Genomic DNA, 5,267 nt, shown 5'->3' with positions numbered 1-5,267 from the left:
TTACCCCTTGATAATGATTTCCCTGAGGCAATGCAGTTTCTGTATTTTGTGAAGTGTCTGGGATGTTCAATACCAAGCCCCTCAAAATGGACAACAAGAGAGCTTCAGTTATGCAGAACTTCTGAAATCACACAGGCCTGACTCTCTTATCTCATCTAAGTCATCAGATTCCAGAAAGCCAGAGAACACTCTGCACTAGACCTAGGGAACTAGCTGCTTGATCAGTATAGGATCATTGATCAGGCATGCAGGAATGAAATCAGGAAGGCCTAAACACAATTAGAGTTGCAGCTAGCAAGGAACATAAAGGGCAACAAGAAGGGTTTCTACAATTGGCAAGGGGCAAACACAGTGCTCATCTTTAAGAAAGGGAAGGAGGAGGATCTGGGGAACTACATACCAATCAGCTTCACCTCAATCCCTGGAAAAATCATGAAGCAAGTCCTCAAGGAATCCACTTCTAAGCACTTGGAGAAGGTGATCATCAGAAACAGTCAGCATGGATTCACCAAGGGCAAGTCGTGCCTGACAAACATGATTGCCTTCTGTGATGAGATGACTGGCTGTGTGGAAGCAAGGAGACCAGTGGATGTGGTGTACCTTGACTTTAAGCTTTTGATATGGTCTCCCACAACATTCTCACAGGCAAGCTAAGCAAGTATGAGTTGGATGAATGGTCTGTCAGGTGGATAAGAAAACTGGCTAGATCATCAGGCTCAGAGGGTAGTAATCAATCCACGGCTTGATGCCTAGCTGGCCGGTATCAAGTAAAGTGCCCCAGGGGTCAGTCATGGGGCCAGTTTTGTTCAATGACAACCTGGAAGATGGTGATGCCAAACTGGGGGGAGCAGTAGATACGCTGAAGGGTAGAGCTCAGATTCAGGAAGGTCTCAACAAATTGAAGGATTGGACCAAAAGAAATCTCATGAGGTATAGCAAAGACAGGTGCAAAGTCCTGCACTTAGGATGGAACAATCCCATGGACTTGTACAGGTAGGGGACTGACTGGCTAAACAGCAGCTTGGCAGAAAAGGACCTGGGAGTTACAGTGGACAATAAGCTGAATGAGCTAACACTGTGCCCTTACTGCAAAGAAGACTAACAGCACAGAGCTGCATTAGCAGGATCATTGCCAGCACAGTAAGGGAAGTGATTCTTCCACCCTGCTCAGCACTGATGAGGCCAAATCTGGAGTAATGTGTCCAATTTTGGCCCTCCCACTACAGAAAGTACGTAGACAAATTGGAGAGTGTCCAGTGGAGAGCAATGAAAATGGTGACGGGGCTAGAGCACATGACTTACGAAGAAAGACTGAGGGAACTGGGCGCATTCATCTGGAGAAAACTGAGGAGGGATTTAATAACAGCCTTCAACTACCTGAAGGGGGGTTCCAAAGAGGATGGAGCTAGACTTTTCTCAGTGGTGGCAGATGAGAAAACAAGGAGCAATGGTCTCCAGTTGCAGCAAGGGAGGTTTAGGTTAGATATTAGGAAGAACTCTCACAAAGAAGATAGTAAAGAACTGAAACGAGTAACCTATAGAGATGGTAGAATCTCCATGAGGTTTTTAAGACCTAGCTAGACAAAGCCTTGGCTGGGATAATATAGTTGAGGCTTGTCCTGCTTTGGGTAGGGGGCTGGACAAGATGACCTCCTGAGGTCCCTTCCAACTCTAATTTTCTATGATTCTGTGCTCAAACCTTGATTCAATGCATCACCTACATAAAAGTCAGCTTCTAATGGAAACCAAAAACAAGTGAAATGGCAGTACAGTTATTACCTGAAATTTAGATCGCACCCTTCACTCCAAAAGACTGCAAAAAAGCATGTTAGAAACCAGGCACAAGCAGAACATGTCCTCCCACTGCAGCTATTCTGAGGCTGGAAAGCAACAACTGATTAGCTGCATCACTACTAACGGATCCACGGATCTTCAGCTTCCTCCACCAGTGGCAGCATCCCAGTGAACCAAGTCCTGGCAGTGCTGATGCTGTAGACCCTACTTTGTCAATGGCTTTGAGCTGGGTTAGAGAAAGCCATGATTCAAATGGAGGCCTCCTGTTTGCAGCTTACTATGTTTTAGGGCATGATGGCTCTGCAGCTGGAGTCCAACTCCTACACATTTTTTCCAGCTACTAACCCTGTGCTGCCCTCAAGCACTGCTGCACTTGCAAGCCACACTGGCTTGTACAGCTAGTGGTTGCAAAACAAAGACCTAGCTATGCTTTAACTTGTGCTGGGATCTGGTTTGCTGCCAGAGAGAGTGCACTAATGCCAATCGCTGCTGTCTGGCTAAAATGTGCCTCCCCCTCCCCTCTCAAGAGACAAACTCTTTACCCAAAACCGGCACAGAAAAAACTCCTAGCATCTCAGCACAAAGCACTATGGAATACCACACAAAGTTCACATAAAACAGTGAAAATACAGTCCTGGAGAGCAGACGCTGCTGCTGCTGCTGCTGCTGAAAGGATTATGCTCACGGTGTGAAGACCACTCCTTATGCTACCTGTACACTGTAGACACATGCAGTCACGGAACGTATGAAGGGCTGAACACGCCAATATCAGTGCACCCCAGGAAATACCACACTGACACAGCTGAGCACAGTCATTACAAACAGATGCAGGAGAGAAATGACCAGCGCTTTCAGCAATAACAAGCCACAGCTGCGCCAGCTTCCAAGTTTCAGAGCCCCCACGTCCAGGAAATGGATGTCAGAAGTCTCCCTCACAAGCTGGAGCTATTGCTGTTAGGTGAGGTCGCCAAGCTCCGGGCCAGCCCCCTCACCTAGCTGGAGGGAGAGTCCAGCTCGCAGGGATGGGGGGACAAAAGCTGCAGGACCTCTTCTATTGGGAGCGGAGGCAGGAGCTGCTGAGGTTGCCTGCGCAGAGGCTGGCGGCAGCGCTCTCTATGCCAGGGACCGGGCACCAGCGTGGGCCGGGCAGCCCATCCCCGCTTGCGGAGGCGGCGAACGCACCCAACTCTGGGGATTGCGCGTCCCCCCGGCGGCCTCGCACCGCCCGCAGGGCGCATCCCGGCTCCTCAGGAGCGAGCGCGACCGCCCACCCCCGAGTGCGCCGGCACCGCCCTCCCGCGCCAGGCTCCGTTTGGGCGCCCAGCGGGGGCTCGGCCGGGTCTCTCCTCGGGGCACGCGCGTCCCCGAGCGGGCACAAACCAGCCCCCTACCCGCCCGCGGGCTTCCCCGGGCGCGCACCTGCTCGGCCGAGGTGAGGGTGCGCACGCCGTCGTCCTGCAGGCGCTCGCGACCCGGCTCGGGGCTGCTGCTGCTGCTGCTGCGGGACGCGGCGGGGCTGGCGGCCGCCATGCTCCGCCAGGGCACGCGGGCTCCGCGCGGGGCGGGGCCTGTGGCCCGACGGCGGCTCGGCTGGGACATAAGAGCAGGCTTCGCGCTCCACCCCCGTAATGTGCGGGGGGACAGGGCTTGCTGGGGCGGCTCCTTCCCCGCTGGCGGGGCGTGTGCTCTGGAGGTCTCGTCCCAAGCTCGCAGGCAGCTCCTGGCCTGCTCCGCCAGGGGCTCTGCGCGTTGCCGCACTGCGGGCGCCCTGAGCACCGGGCCGGCTCGCAGGTTTCCCTGGCGCGCTGAGCGCAGGCAGACTGGAGCAGTGTGCGACACAGCGCTGGGAGCCCCCCCCGGCGGGGCAGGCGGGTGTCCGCGCGGCGTGGCTTGCTGTTTGAAGCCTGTGGGTTGATTTTTGCTCCCCTCACAGAGCCAGCCCCGCAGCGCCCTGGAAAGGATCTCAAGGCACCGCGGGACGCCGTGGCGCCTGGCCGAGACTCGCTGCTTTAGGTCACGCCGTACGCCCAAGAGGAAAGGGGAGCATCACCTGCCTTGCAGATGGAGTGGGCAATGGCTGCCTGTAGGTCAGGCCTTATGAAGAAGTTCAAAGCCATGTCGCTTAATGAAAGCTACAATGATGGAAAGCCATCAGCCAAGAACTGGGTTGCAAGGAAGATCCCCAGGATGTGCAATTCAAGGGATTCCCTCCAAGGTGGAGCCAAGAAATTGGGCCAGGAAAGGAGCTGGATTTGATTGCAGTTGTCTGCGAGAGAAACAAACACCCCAGAAATAGGCAAAAAAGGCATCAGGGGAGCTTGAGAGACAGATGGATAAGTCTTTGCATGAGGGAATGCTTTTGGGCTGGGTGCTGATTGGTAAGAGGCATGGAGTGTTAGCAGAGACCCTGCCTCCTGCTGCATTCAGGGACATCCCTTGTCAATACACAGTACTAGTCAAAGAACTAGCTCAGACCCCACACTCTTGCCTCCCCCAGTCATTTTTTCCTTTGCTTAAATGGGACTACACACGCACACACTTCCCCCTGTAATAGAAGGGAAATGCCATCCCATACCACTGGAAACCAGCACAGGCCTCTAACACTTAAGCTTACAGTGGAACCCCACTAGGTGGTAACAGTAGCAGACAGTTATCCTCTGTTCATTTGCTACTAGAAGGGGAAAAATGCACCCTTTGCCAGTAAATTGTGGGACTGTTAGACAGCAATATAATGTTGTATTTCCCTCCAGCCTGGGGCGTGAAGTGGGGTCTAGAGAGTTGGGATGAAGAATGGGAGTGAGGACTCCTGGTTTCTGTACCTAGGTCTAGGAAGTGAATGAAGTCTGGTGGGTTAGACCATGGGACTGGGTGCCAGGATTCCTGGGTTCTCTGCCCAGCTCTGAGGGGGAAATGGGATCAAATGACTAGAGCAGGTCGGGGTTCTGTCCCCAGCTCTGGGAGGAGAGTGATGTCTAAATGGGCAAAAGTAGGGAGGGTCTGAGAGTTAGAACTCATGGGGTCCCTGGCTTTGGGAGGGGAGCAGGGTCTAATGGTCAGTACAGTAGACAAGGAGTTGAGACTCCTGGCTGCTGTTTTCATTTGGGTTCCTTGCATTTGCATAGTCTTGCTCCTTTCTGTACCTCTCAGTACTTCATGAAATACCAAGTACAGGCATTGTCATACACATTGTGTTGGCAAATTCCCTTTGAGAGGCTCAGGAACTTAGTGAGTAGATTTAGCTTTTGCCATGCTGGAAATGGTGGCTCTAGTCTCAGCATCTCTGAAGCATCTCTGGGAAGTCCTTTAGATCTCCAGTGGCCCCAGCCCCACATGTGAACGCTGTTTGCCTCCACCATGCACTGTGCTCAATCATTCTGGGTGGAGTATCAACACCAGTTGGTGGAAGAGAACAGGTAGCGGGTAGAACAGCAGGTGGGTGGGTGGGAAGAGGTTGGATATCATCCCTTTTTCTG

The 5,267-nt window shown here is 53.1% G+C and overlaps 1 long non-coding RNA gene across 1 annotated transcript; it reads left to right on the top strand.

The window, feature by feature from the left end:
* Nucleotides 1–2,676: 2,676 nt before the first annotated feature.
* LOC132248651 (uncharacterized) lies at nucleotides 2,677–4,439 on the top strand. Its single transcript, XR_009459970.1, has 2 exons — nucleotides 2,677–2,752; nucleotides 3,728–4,439. It is a non-coding gene; the product is annotated as an uncharacterized LOC132248651 (long non-coding RNA).
* Nucleotides 4,440–5,267: the final 828 nt, after the last annotated feature.

The sequence above is a fragment of the Alligator mississippiensis genome, chromosome 2 (genome assembly GCF_030867095.1).
Source record: "Alligator mississippiensis isolate rAllMis1 chromosome 2, rAllMis1, whole genome shotgun sequence".
NCBI classification, from domain to species: Eukaryota; Metazoa; Chordata; order Crocodylia; family Alligatoridae; genus Alligator; species Alligator mississippiensis.
Note: the sequence above shows the minus strand (reverse complement) of the source record. Positions and strands in the feature narration are given on the sequence as shown.